We start from the raw sequence: 15124 nt of genomic DNA on the forward strand, positions 1-15124 counted from the left end.
AAAGAAAATCCAGTTGTAGGTTTTTCCTGGTTTTGTTGAGCTTCAGTATGTGGGGGTTCATTTCACCATTTAGGAGGGGAAATTTTGGGTTTCAGTCAGCAAAGTTCAGATCCACCACGGGAGGAACAAAAATGCATAATTAAACAAGCAGCAAATCATTTGGAAAAATGTAATCAGACTTTTGCAAACTGTCTTTTTCCAGAAGCATTTTCTTCTGTTTTACCACTCTTTGCTAAGCCTTGGAGATGGACTTCACCCTACACTGTTACCACTTTAAAGTTAAGTTATTATCACAAGGGAAAAAACCACAAAAGACTCAGTGACTCAGGTCAGCGCCTGTGCAGCCTGGATATTTGTGCAAGGTGACTTTTAAACATCTCTGCTGCTATAGCCTGAAGTCCTCACAGGGTGTGCACACAGTTGGGTCCCATGTCCCTCGCTGTATGTGCTGGGCGAATACTTTTGGATCCAGGCAACCATCCAGCTCTACTAGAGACTTGACTGCAAATCAAACTAATAACTTCCTTGGCCTGCAGTGAAAAGGATAATAACACTTTCCCAACCGGTTCATTTTTGCTATTATTAGGATTTATTGACATAACAGTAGTATTAAGAGGCCCAGCTAAGGCTCCTGAATTGAACCTCTCCCCCAATTCCCCCAAACCTCCACCCTTGTCCCTGATATTTCTGCTTCATAAATTATATGACTCAGAGTTGAGCACGTCGTACATGCTATTATCCCAATACATGACTGTCATATTCTCATCCTGCCATAAAAGGATAACAGGCTATGCAGAAACAACACAGGGGCTGTGGAAGCAAATAACGTATGTAAGACATTTCAAAATATCTTTTGTGTATGAATTGCAGGGTATGAAAGGGTTAATTTGAGATTGACACATGAGAAAGGTATGAGCTCCTAAGACTTGTACATTAAGAAGCTTGATTTCTGCCATAGCTGCCCCACGCGACCTGCAGCATATGCTTTGTTTCATTTCCGAGGGAAAAAATCTCTTCTGAGATTCAAGAGCAAAATGCTTTCCTCACAGGCACTTTTCCTCTAATTCAAGCCTTCTTTCTCCATACAAGCATCTTTCAAGTTTCTAGAAAGACCGTCTGCACTAATGCCAGTGTTAATGCACACACACCTGTAAGTTTTTAGTTCTTTTACCAATTTCAGTATTTTTTATTCTTCATCCAAATATTGGGTTCTCCAGAAGGGTAGAATGGGTCAGTTCCAGCAAACAGCACAGATGAAAGCTGTTATCCAGTATTTGCAAGGGTTGAAACCAAATACGAATACAGTCATTATAGATTAAATCCAATCTTGCAAATGCGAAAATGACCGATTTTGCATCTTTCAGGGTGACACTGTGAAACTGCATGGCCTGTCATTACAAAGTTCTTCATTGTAACATTATGTATTTATCCCACAGTAGTTGCATTGGACAATGCTTATTGTTAGTTCCCCTTTTAGGAATAAAGCTCATTCAATCCAACAGCCTTTCTTCTGGTACTGAGAATGAAATCCTATTGGTGTAGCCGTACCTGATCGTGCCTTTTCATATGGGGATGCTGACCAACGCTGCAGTGCCCAGATTGAGCTTCTGAGTAGTGGCCAGACTCCTCCCGGGGCAGACGTTGCTCTTGCTCTTTGCTGGGGGACATGGGCAGAAGTTCCAGGAGAGTGGCCATCCATCTCCTTTTGCATTTTACCAACTATCTGAATTTGCAATAACATAGCTTGTCAATGCTGTCACTCATAAGACACATTCTTCCGTAATTGAATAGTGTACCATCTCAGCAGGTTTCTGAGCTCTATTTTTGATGAAGTCAGGTTCAAAGGGAGATCTAAGCTGTGTGAAGAGAGAGATGCCCATAAATGACATCTATTTCTCGGTGACTGTATATACCTTCCCATATCAATTTAGAAAAAATCTTCCGTATGGTAAAGTTTTCTTCCAACTTTTTTCCATACTCTTCCTCATACAGCTTGAGGCCACACCTTTAATTAATACAGAGACCTTCAGAAAGAGAGAAAAAAATCCAAGAATAAAGAAGAGGATCGTGAAACTAAGGAAAGAGAGGCTTAGCAACTGCTGGAAACAAAGAAAACAGTCAGAAGAGAGAGAGAAACAAGCTCTCAGTAGTGTTAAAGTGAGGCAGAAAGAAAGGTGGGTTTGGGAGGACACCAATTCTGATAAGCCAAGTTTTCTTGGCTGAGGAGGTGCCGTTCTTCACCTTAAACTAAGCCCAGCTTGTATTTAATGACCTAATTATTCTTGCTTAACAGTTACAGTACTCTAGCCCAGCCCTGAGCCTCATTTTGACTGCAGTTTGCTGCTCCCCCTCCAGGCTCGTTTGCTGCAGCCCCAGGCTTTACATTTTGTTGATATGCCGATGAGCCCTTTGACCTTCCTGGCCTCATCACAGGTGCTCAGACGATGGCTGTTCTGCGCAAAAGAGAGCTGAGAGATGTAGGGAGCTGAGAGGTATATATGCTGGGGACTCTCCGTAAAGCTCTCGGTAAATTGAGCCCTGCAGGGTGCAGGTACTTACCACAGTGAGGCTGAGTCACCAATAGAGGCTTCTGAAATCCATAGTTTTAACCTGAAGAGCAGAGTATATAGAAAAGAAATTATAAGTCTTAATGAATGCCTGCTTTGAGTATGGATTATACATCGCTAGCAATATGCCACTGTTTATAGCACATCATTAGCCTGTAAGAGCTGTAGCGGTTGAACTTTTGTGTTTGTTTCAAAAGTGCCACAGTACAACATTTTAGTCTTTCTGCTGCAGTAACCACTGGTTGTTACAAATCCCTTCATGAATGCATTATGGAAAACTGGGGCAGAGTTCTTCACTAGCTAGCCAAGTGCATGCCTGCTGGGGCTTTGTACTAGGAAACAGTGAATAATGTTTTTAAAGCCAAAGTACAGTAGAAACCCATTTTACACACATAAGCATGTTGCACAAGACGAATATTCATTGAAGTTCCCTGCCGGTATGTGAAATTTATATCAGTTTGTGATGCAGAATTTATTTTTCAGGTGTTTCTTTAAGTGGGTTCATTCTTGTATCATTTCACCTGTTAGTGTCCTCAAAATAACTTACCTCAGTAAGTCTATTATTTTATTGAGTATTCATGTAAAAAGGTCTCATTGTACTTCCCTCTATGGTCTGGTGCACAGAAAATGTATTCTCTAAGGAGAGGCAGCACACATTTGATTCTACTCTGCTTTATTCAATGGTATTATTGCAGGCAGAAAATCATCCTGTCTGACACCCTATGACACCCGATGACACCCTTTGTGGCTATTAGATGCACCATCTTTCACAACACACCCCTGACATTGTGACCTCTGTGAAGGGATTAATATCTAGGCATTTTTAGCAAAGCAAAAATAGTGAGACCTGATGGGTTTGAGGGGGCGTTCCTGGAGGTGAGACCCAATGCATCTGCCAAGTCCAGACACTTCTACGGAGACACAATGGATAAGTTTTTGCCTCTACCATTTGCTTCATTAAGGAGACAGGAGGTATTAATGACAGCAATTACATATTCTCAGTTAATTTAATGTATGACAATATAAGAGACCATAAGTAATTATATTATCAGACAAGGTTGTTAATTTTATTTGGTACTCATGACTGTAAGGTACAGTTTAGAAAACTGATCATATGATAAGCAGTGAAATGCTCTATTGTTAAATAATAGCTCAGTGAAAACCCTTGGAAAAATTAGTTGACATAGTTATTTGTTTGGGTATTTAAGAACAATTAAGAACAATTAAGAACAAGAGCCTATGAAGAAACAGCAATATTTTAACACTATTGCCTATAAAACATGTGGGTAACTGAATGATAGAAAAAGCAAGGAATTTGGTGCTTTTTGGTTCCTTTACATTCTTGGGCCAGTCTAAAATTGAGTAGAGTGAGGATTCCTTGCTAGCAACTTTCACAGAGGATGTTGCTCTTCCTTTTCACCACTCCATGTGTTTTTTCTTGTGTTGTCCAGCTTAAAAGAGAAAGAAAATGGCAAAATAAATTATTTTTTTAAAAAAGAGAAAGGAACAAATAAATAGAAAGTAAGGCATTGTCTTGCAGAAAAGTAAAGGCAGCAAAGCAAAGGGAATGGAAAAGTAGGAGGAAGAAAGAAGAGTAAGGAAAAAGGATTCATATTTAACAAAGAAAGGGGGAGCAAAAACAAGAAGTCTGAAAACAAGTAACCCCATAACAGCCTAGCTATTAATATTTAAACAACTAACCTAATTCTTTTATCATCTCAGTGTGTAAGTCTTACAAATAGTTATCCATTTACATTACACATACCTTCCCTCTTCCTTTTATAGGAAACAGTGAATGAAAACCCTGATGACTGATGCAAGTTTCATATTTTAAGCCTATGTTCTTGGCCACTAAATAAACAAATTAAAAAATTAAGAGGATGAGTATAGAAAAGCAACTACAGTTGGGGCTACAGGCAAGGGAGGAGCTAAGTGTCACTCCATTATCTTTTAAATCATAACACAGAATTTAGCTCTTCCCTCTTTTTTTTATAAACCAGCCCTCCATACCCACAGTGATAACAAAAATGAATAACAAGAAGCTTAAAAAGAAAACTGTGCTGCCCACCTAGGATGGACAGTTAGGATCAGTACTGTATAGTAGAAATTATTTTCTGGGTAAATGTGTGAGTTGGAGAAGCACTATTTAAGGCAAAGGACCCCAAAAGAAATATAGTCTAAAAAAACAACATAAGTTTTCCAACCACTGGAGCAGCATTCCTGTGTCAGGTTCTAGAGCATCACCTCGTTAGCTGCAGATAGGACAAGAAGCTGTTCCAGCTTTGAGATGGAGCTGGTATTTTAGAGAGCATGGTTGCCCAAGACAGTAGGCTGGACTTGCTGATCCAGGAGATCCCTCTGAGCCCTAATCCATTTGGGTATCTTAAACATTTATCTGTGTTTTGAATCAAGCTGAAACCATCTCACTATGCACCTAGCTGAGGTCACCATGGTATTATTTACAGTACGGCAAAGAACTCTATGCTTTATTTATTTAGAGAAAAGCAAGTGGTTATAAAAAGTTGTATTGACATCAGTAATTAAGTCTGGAGCTACAAAATGCATTTCAACAACAACAGCAAAAATATATACCAAGGCAGTGAATAATAGCCAGTAAGCAATTTAGCATAACCAAACAAACTTCCTGACTTACCACGACCACATCTTCCCAAGAATCACGTGGAAAATGGTCATCTACCATCTAGAAAACCTCTTGCTTACTTTGAATTTTCTATTTCAGCTGCTGACACTGAGGTTGCTCCTGGGGCCCATATGAAGTAGATCATATGGATCAGTAGATCAGATAGGTACCTGAGTCTTCTCTCTTTACCTTGACTCTATGGAGGAGAGAGGGAGGACAGGGGAGTAGAAGGGGCTCAAAATCAATAGTAGTGCATTGTAAGGCCCTCAGCAAGGGGTTTCCTGTACTGTCCCCTGATATATTGCAAATACATAACAGAAATGGACCATCTTGGAAATGCTAGTTTGGCAGTACTTTCACTGGAAGTCTTGATGGCAACTGAGGGTGAAGCACAGAGGATTAACACACAAATTTCCAGCATGACTGTATTTGAGGGTGTTTTTAAGATTCATCTTTGCTATCAGTGGAGGCAAAATGTTGGTCAAGACAAAGACATAAGGCTAGATTATATCATTACATTGGAAAGATGCTGTTTATAACCCTAAGCCCCTGTGCACATGAAGCCTGGGTGGTGTCTCTCTCCCGCTGCCTGGCGCTATTCCTTGCAGTTCTGCTGGCCACGCAAACATGGAAAGCATCAGACTCGAACTGGAAGGCAGTGGACCTGCCTCCTGGGACTTTATGGCATCAAGCAGCACCACACCTGAGACCTTCAACTACCAACTGCCTGCACTGGCAGCCTTTTTGGTGGACATGGTACTGTTTGAAAGGCAGAGCCATGTTCTCCCCTACTTTTGAACTTTACAGACACAATGATAAGAGCAAGAAGACATGATATGGAAGAAGTTAAATTAAAAATGCTTCCTAGCATGCAAATTAGTAGTCAAAGCCTTGTTTTTATAATATTTGTCACCAGAATCAGTATTGTTTAAACTCCTTGTGCTGGTATTATGCAGCATCTAACAGACTGTCACCACTACCACTAAGGCAGCTGCAGAAATGTTCTGCTTCTGCCCCAGAGGCTGCACGGGAAGCTTTCACCCCCCTTTTATCCTGTCAGAAACTAGTGCAGAAATAACCAAGCTGGCTGTTGCCAGACTGCTTGGGCCCAGAAAACCTTCCAGCCATGGCATCATGGAGCTTAGCCCTGTTTAACTTGCCCCATTGAACTGCATCCTGCTGCAGTTCCTTTCCTGGTAGTACCCCGAAAATGCAGTACAGCTGGCTTGGCTACACCTTCACACACTCCAACCTGCAGCAGAGGCATACCCATCAACCTTGGCATCAAAACTAAATGCTGGGTGGTCTACCTTTAAGCTGATATCTTCCATGGTGATGAAACTATGGCCAGCATTTGGGTATGAACAGTATATGTGTGTTGGCTGGTCTACTGGGGATTTTTTTTTTTTTCTGAAGAGGGCAGGTGTAAATGAGAGGATGAAATACATGTACACTATTATGTAGTAATCTTTTAAACTTTCTGTGAACAGTTTGTAAGCCAGGTTTAGTTGTGCCTGTTAGTTTAGTTTTGGGTTTTTTTTTAATAAGAAGATATTTCATTTTAAGTTAGTTGCTTGTGGAAGGTGACACTTTTTACATTTTGTTAACAAGCTCTGGATCAGTTAAAATCACTTTTTAAGCCAAACCACTGAGTTCGCAATATTCTCATTACTTTTTCAATACAGGTATCATGGATATATCAATATCATGTTTTACAATTAAAGATGTGGATCTTTGCTTCTGGCATTACAATAATTGCTTTACAATTTTGATGATTGCAGGAAATGAGGAGGAATTGGAAAAAACACAATTTTGGGGTAGAAAGAGGGGAGATAGATAGAGAAATTGAGACATTGCTTTACTGACAGGCAAGGATTACTTGGAAAACCTAGGGTTTAGCTGAAAAACCTGCATCCCAAAAGATGGTGTTTGGCCTGAGACATTTCAAACTTCTGAATGAACCAGAAGGCTAGATGTGTTCATTCAGGGGCACACAGTATAGTTCTCCACCATTTAAAATTCATGCTATCCAGGTGCAGTAAGACACATTAATAGCAAAGCAGTGGTAGATGACAATAACTTTTGCAATTTCCCAAAACGCCCACATCTTTGCCACTGACCATAAGTAGGCATTTGGGACTTTTCTTCTATCACTCCTGCTAAAGGCAAATTTGAGTCAGGATTGCAGAGAAAACTGGTTGCTGATTAACCCGTTTGACCTGTCACCTAAGAGACTTGTGATATAAAATATTACTTGAGCATTTTAAACAAATAACTGTAATTTCCATTTAATTGATTTTTGACCTCACACTGCAATTATTCAATGTTAATTTATCTCAGGATAGAAGAACAGCAACTGCATATAAACTGTTAAGAAAGACGCTGTAAAAAGATATGTGCACAGGAGAAAGACTGCATTTATCACATTAACTTACATTTGTACAGTAGCCAGATGAATAGTGTTTCCTTTTCCTGCAATGTAATTATCAAAAGCAACTAAGTTCACAAGGAATACTTTAAGAAACACTTGGAAGTCAGTGCTATGCAAAGCATTAAAATCCTTGTTTGAAAGCAGTTCTATTGCTCTGGTTTTAGAACTGGTTTTTATTATTTATTACAAGACCCGGGAGCATGCTTGGGATTTTACAGAGCAAAGAGGAATAGCAGGTCCCTGCCCTGAACAGCATACAACCCAGGAGAATGAAGAAAACAATAATGCACAGGAGGCCAAATTTTGTTCTTTGCCCAAAACAACAACAGTTTAAGAACGAGATAGTTCAAATTCTGTCCTGAATGTTCAATCCATGATTTTGGAGCTGAGAAAAACTTCTTGTTAACCATTCATCATCATCAAGGTTGTCTTACTGATCTGAATAGATCTCTATTATGTTGATTATGGGGTATATTAATCATAACTACTATCACTGTTATTGCTATCCAGAGCATAACAATCTATACTGCAGTGTTGTATAGGGGCTCACATAGGAGACGTTTTTTTACCATCGAACCCAAACTATTGTAAAATGTAGAGAAGTACCGTTTTCTTAATTAGGGTATAGAGGGAGTTGGTCTCTGCAGAATAAACAGGAGAAGAAAGAGGAGAAGTTAGGCAGTGACAGTCTTGAGTTTCTGCTCCTCCAAGTGCAGAAAAGCAGTCAGTGCTACTTAAGAAAAACATTATTTGCCCATTGGATAAATTGTAAATCACTCCTCCAGAGTTTGAGCCATCCTGACTTTATTCTTATATGTTAGGGTACACTTCAGGAATATCCTTCTTTTGAACATTTCTTCAATGGAAGAGTTTGAAAAACAAATAGGAAGCTTCATTGCAAAAGGGTGAAAACCCCCTAAATTCAACTATGTAAATCATGGCCCCGACTTGAATGAAACCTTTTAAATTAACTGATAAAGTATTCAGTGATACCCTTGAAATCAGCTGTCTGTCACAAGCCCATAATCTCTTTGCAGTGGGATAGAATTTGGCGAATGGGAATTACAAGAGTAGTTGAGAATTGACCTTGATGCTCAGGCACTGCCAATATCCCATTTTTAGATTTACTACCAAGATGACAACTATCGCAGTGTGTGTACTGGTGAGGAGAAGGGTTGTATGCAAGGTCCTTCATTCAGCCTTCTCCTTTCAGCTCCTCTCAGGAGATTAGCTGCACAAAAGGTGCCCACATCTTATATTGTCACTGCAAGTGGTGGCAGAATATAGCAAGAGTCCTTGCAATTTCCCACCTATGTTTAATGAGGAGACTGGCATCAGTTTTACCTATACTGACCAATAATATACTGTTTAACTGCGGCTTCTCTGCCTGTATACTGGATGCGATTCCCTGACTTTGTGTTCATGACATTCACATTTGAAGTATCTTGGTTTGGGGTTAGCAAGTTCCTGGCACCATATCAAGCATGAATTGTCCCAGTAATGACAGCAAAGGAAGCCAGGAACATTCAAGCTAGTGCAAGTAGAAACATGAGCTTGTGAGAAATATTAATGCCACCTGCATTGCTTACAGCCTGCCTGAAAGAAGCTTTCCATGAGTGGTCCATAAGCATGAGAGTGGTCAAGCACTTGACATTCACAGCTCTCACTATGTTTATATCCAAGGAGATAATGATGGGAAGTTTGTGTTTGTGGTAAGGGAACTGCTGCAAAGAAATTAAAGTGTGAGCATGAAGCAAATGCAGAGAACGTAGATACATCTCATCGAAAATGCTGGTTTCTGTAGAATGAGAAACTCCAGCAAAACCAGGGATAAATATAATACAGGTGTTCAGAGCACAGGTCCTGAGAGAATGGGGATCAGAGAACAAAGCTGGGTTGTGTCTCATAAATTCTGTAACTTTCTGAAGAATCAGCTCATCTCTCTCTTCAAGTATTTAAAAAATGCATCCTGCTAACAATGATGTATAGAGCAGAAATAAAAGGTCTCTACAGAATGCTTTTTTTTAGCACAGAGGAATATATAAGGTGTTAAATATTTCAGGGCAAGTCAGGAAGATCAATGAATGGGTTTATAACAAACATCCATCTAGGAAATTATTCATCAGTGATACATGGAGATGTAATTGCAACTAAGTAGGCCAGCTAGCTCAAAAACAGGACATTCAGTGGACAAAATTAAGTCACAGAATACCAGCCGTGGATGTACAAGAGAAATGAAGGTTGCCAAGAGATGGCAAATGGATGTGATCACAGCATTTACCCGGACAAGATAGATCAGCAAAGTACAAGGCAGAGAAAAATGGCAGTAGCTCTCTTACTCCATCAGTCGCCTCATATCAGCAGCTGCTACTACTAATATGATGCTATCTATGTTATCCATAATCAAAGTTTTATATTTTCAGTTGATTTGTAATACCAGATAGAGCTCCTGTGTAAAAGAGAAATGTGCACTCATTAGCACTGCTGAGAATACGTTGTGGCAGAGCTTTGCAAAGAGAATTGCTGCTGGGCTTCTAGTGTAGCTGCTGCTGCTGGAGCAGAGCAGTGAACTAATGAATTAATTCCTGTTTTGAAATATTCTCCATGGGATCACTCATAAAACACAGACCTTGTTTGCACAAGGAACAGAAATAGGTAACAGACATCTGCCCTGAATCTCTACATACTTCACAAAACTACACATACACTGCTCTCTCTGTGCTGTTGTTCACTAGATGAATAATCATATTTTGCTGGTATAAGTCCACATATGATTACCGAGAAATTTACAGAGAAAAGCACAGGAAGAAGTGGCAACTTGAAGGATGGGCTTCAGTGGCTCAGAAAGCATCAGGTTTATTCCAACTAGCCAACAAGGGTTTTTTCATCAGCTAATCAAATCAGGTGTACCATCTCCCTGGACAAAGCTTTGCTGTCTTGTCTATCTATGAGGAATAAAGGAAAAGAACAAGAGTTCTTATTTGGACACTATTAATTATGTACATGTACATATGCATGTGTATATGCATATATAATCATATTATATCCCATCCTCAGAGTTGAAATTAGTCTGGTCCCAGCCTAATGCTGGCTAGGAAGGTAATGCAGATCTAGATATAGCCACTAAAAGACAAATTCTGTGGTCTCATTAACATGCTCAAGCTACGAGCACAGGAGGCATCCACAAAACACGATCCCTTTGTTTGTTTCCTTCAAAGACATAAGAATAAAGCAACCTGTAGTTAATGAATGCCTGAGAAATATAACTGCAAAAGAGAATTTGGTGAAGTAATTCTTTGAATCAAAGTTCTCTTGAGCTAATGCTGCTGCTTAGGGGTTAGCGGTAATGAATGAGTGCAAGCGAACAGGTCAGGAAATACGACTGGGAGTAAGTCTGGAAGTAAATATGCCTGGCTGCCCACCTGAATGTGATGTGAGATGACCAAGTGACTGATTCAATATGACTGAGCATGAGTAAAAGGGCATACTGATTCAATATGACTGCAAGGATAAAAGATCATGTGTGTAAATGATTATCTCACTGGCTGTACAAGTAGAAGATGAGGTGAAACAACAGGAGTAAATGAAAGAAAACAGGAACATCTGAAATGCAGAAAACGCAGTGACAAAGAATAGTCCCAGATGGTCCATTTCTGAAAATCAATGGAAAATCCATATTAACAATTGGCTTACAGGTAGGATGGAAGCGCACTACTGAGTGCATGAATTTACCAGCCCCTGCACCTGACTTATCCCCAAGATCCAACAAGTTAAATTGTGACATGAACAGTAATTGCAAAGAGTTCTTATTATTAACTTATTTTTGAGAGGGCTTTCTTAAATGGAGAGTCTCCTGACTTCTCTAAAGTGACTTTATAAACAGACATGCAGGACATATGCAAAGGGCCAGCTCTTCCAGGCATCTTTGCAATATGTCTTATTAGTATAACAGGAACACTTTTTGAAGGAGAGTGGGAATAGGACACCTCTTTCTGCTAGGGAATTACTAGATTTACAAGCTGTTGTGGTATAACCCGGCAGGCAGCTAAACACCGCACAGCCGTTTGCCCACTCCTCCCCAGTGGGATGGGGGAGAGAATCGGGGAGGGAGAGGGGGAAGTAAAACTCATGGTTTGAGATAAAGACAATTCAATAGGACAGAAAAGAAAGAGAAAATAATAATATGGTAAAAGAATATAAATTAAGATTTATAAGAATATAAATATAAAAAAAGAATATAAAAAGCACAATGCAATTGCTCACCACCCGCCGACAGATGCCCAGCCAGTTCCCAAGCAGCAGACCCCCGGCCAGCTTTCCCCCAGTTTATATACTGAGCATGACGTCATATGGTATGGAATATTGCTTTGGTCAGCTGGGGTCAGCTGTCCCAGCCGGGTCACCTCCCAGCTTCTTGTGCACCCCCAACCTATTCACTGGTGGGGCAGTGTGAGAAGCAGGAAAAGGCCTTGACCCTGTTTAAGCACTGCTCAGCAATAACTAAAACATCGGTGTGTTATCAACATTGTTCTCATCCTAAATCCAAAACACAGCACTATACCAGCTACTAGAAAGAAAATTAACTCTATCCCAGCCAAAACCAGGACACAAGCTCATTGATTCATTAATATATATTTTGTTTCAAATTATCTAGCTAATGTAAGTGACCTTATTCTCTTTCGCTCTTTCTTCAACAGCGTCCTGTACATGTAGGTGGAGGACATTAAATACGGTTATAAAATACCATTTCATTCATTTTCATCAACCATTTTGTGCTCTGTTGTCATGAGGAGAATTACAACACAAGACATAGCAGTGGCAAATAAAATCCTCCAACACAGCTGTCTACCTGAGGAAAGTGCAAAGTATGGTTCACAGGATGACTTGTCTACCCAACAGATTTAACAAGACCAGAATAGCTGAAGTACCACAACTCTCAGCATGCAGTTACTCCAAATAAAAGTAGATTCGTGCTCTGTATGTGAATGTAATGGCATAATTACCTTCAGACTGATCTACCCTCCCTCCATAGGTTTTACAACACTACAGCTGCAATAAAAAAAATGCACAAACGTGTGTATGTGTGTGTGTGTCTGTCCATCTTTCCACTTCAATATAAAAACAGAGTTAGTAAGCAAATAACAGATATTCCTGGTCTTTACATTTTGTAACACTGTTAAAGAGACTTTATCCTCTGCAATTTCTTTAACCTTCAAGTTGATGGGAATTAGGTACTTTTCTTCCAAATTTAAAACTGGTTTATATTTATTTTAATCTAGTTTTGTCTGGCAGTGGCAATTTTCAATATTTTGTAAAATATTAACTATTTTGGGGTATTAATATATGCAATACTCCTATCTCAGGTCTGAAAGACTAAAAATAAACTTTTCTTATGTGATTGCATTTAGATGCCATTAAGTTGTTCAGAAATTACAGAAAAACAGAGATTCATGTGTATTTGGGAAACCATCTTCTTCTCTTCCATTGCCAACTGAAAGGGTTGATGGAGTAGGCTACATACATAATTGGCTTGGTACTTCAGATGGTTGCTTTGCTGAGGAGCTGAACTGAAAGAAGAAAATCCTGCCTGACACAAGGCAACGACATGCTCTCAAAATGAAAAATAGCAAGAGCAGTGGAAGTCACATACAAGACACCTTCTGTTACTGTCACAAATTGACAATCATGTCATTTGGGGTGGGAACATTATCCTTATCTCTGGGGTATAAACAATGTGTTTCTACTGAAGATGTGATTATGAAATTTTAAAAGATAAACAATCATAAATTTAAAATTATAATACTGTTTGTGGTATTAGACAAGAGGCAGCTACTTTCTGAGTAGCATTGCCGACCTGCTACAAATGTTAGAAACAGCAACAATAACAATGACCCAGGAATAAATTTTAAAAATCACCTTATATCACTTTTTTCCCTTGGACTAACTTTCACACCACATACCAGTGTAAAATAATAATACAAAATACCTAATTCTCTCGCCTTGTGACTGTAGAAAAAATGGAAATGTGTGTTTCCAGTATTTTTGCAACGTCATTGGTGTTCCTCTGGAGGGAGACATTCTGGTGTGGCCCCTTGTTCTTCTTCAGAGGAGGCATCCCATAGAAAGGGATGCCTTGCCTCCTTACTAGGGCAAGGACTGAAATCTATGCACTCTGTTACAGGCCTGTAATGCTCCTGCGAGCTGCAGATGGTCTTCACAAAACAGCAGTCAGGTTGCACGAGAGTTTCCCTTGTATTAGGGTTTGGAAAAAGGACTAGCTTTTGGTGGTCATATGGCAGCATAATATGTACATGTTTCTCTGTCCTTCTTCCTTTTCAGATCAAGAACATTTTAGTATATTGTAATAACTGTCCCTTTTCTCAAAATTGCAGCACGAGAGTTTTCTCCCCTCCATGCCAGGCAGGGGAGTTTCACGCCCTTCTGAGGGAAGTGTACGGTGGCACGTTTGTTGCTGACCAAGCCTCTGAGAAACTTTGGGCATAGTCCTGTACTGCTGCATAAATATGTACACGTTTCTCTGTCCTTCTTCCTTTTCAGGTCAAGAACATTTTAATATATTGTAATAACTGTCCCTTTTCTCCAAATTCTCCCCTCCATGCCAGGCAGGGGAGTTTCACGCCCTTCTGAGGGAAGTGTACGGTGGCACGTTTGTTGCTGACCAAGCCTCTGAGAAACTTTGGGCATAGTCCTGTACTGCTGCATAACTAAATCCATGAGAAGAAGCAGTCTGAAAGCAGTTAGGCTGCAAGGCTCCAAGTTAAACTTGCACCATTTCCATCCCAAAGGTGCAGGTTCGGTAGCCAGAAGCACCAGCTGCAACTTAAGCAACCCACGCAGAGAGCCCTCCCTGGCTGCTGCAAGCAGAGTTGCCTGGTCCCAGTGAGGAACATGAAGTTGCTAAGCTTCATACCACCTACGAGCCCAGGGGGAGCAACCATTCTCCCACTAGTGGGAGCACCCCACTAGCCTCTGGAGATGTTTATCTGAGTGTCCTCAGCCCATCCTTGTTGCACCCTGGGCTGTGGTTCTCACCTTTTCCTGAGCCCAGACACTAGGGGGTAGACTCCAAAGATTGCTTTCTAAAGCTTTATAAAACTCTGTGTTTGTCCCATAGTGACTCCTCTCCCTTCTGAAAGACCTATCTCCACTCTGTTGCAACCCCAAAAATGAAGTCAATAGGCAGCTAACCATCGTCTGCTTAAAAAAGCCTGAAGATGTCCGTAAGAGCTACTCATAAAAAGAAAGCAGGAAGCCATTTAGACAAAGTAAAAGATATCAGTTGACTCATCTCTGTCACTAATACTAAAAGTCTCTTACTAATTTATTCTGCAGTAGGGTACAGGTGGAGGTATTCCTCCTCCTGTCTGTTACTACTTCCACCCCTTCAGTCAGCACTTTGCATTTGCGGCAATTGCAGACTAATCCTGTGCTGGGGGGTTATACCTCTGTCAGAGAGGACAGGAA

This window comes from Pygoscelis adeliae, unplaced genomic scaffold (genome assembly GCF_000699105.1).
Source record: "Pygoscelis adeliae isolate BGI_AS28 unplaced genomic scaffold, ASM69910v1 Scaffold157, whole genome shotgun sequence".
Lineage (NCBI taxonomy): Eukaryota > Metazoa > Chordata > Aves > Sphenisciformes > Spheniscidae > Pygoscelis > Pygoscelis adeliae.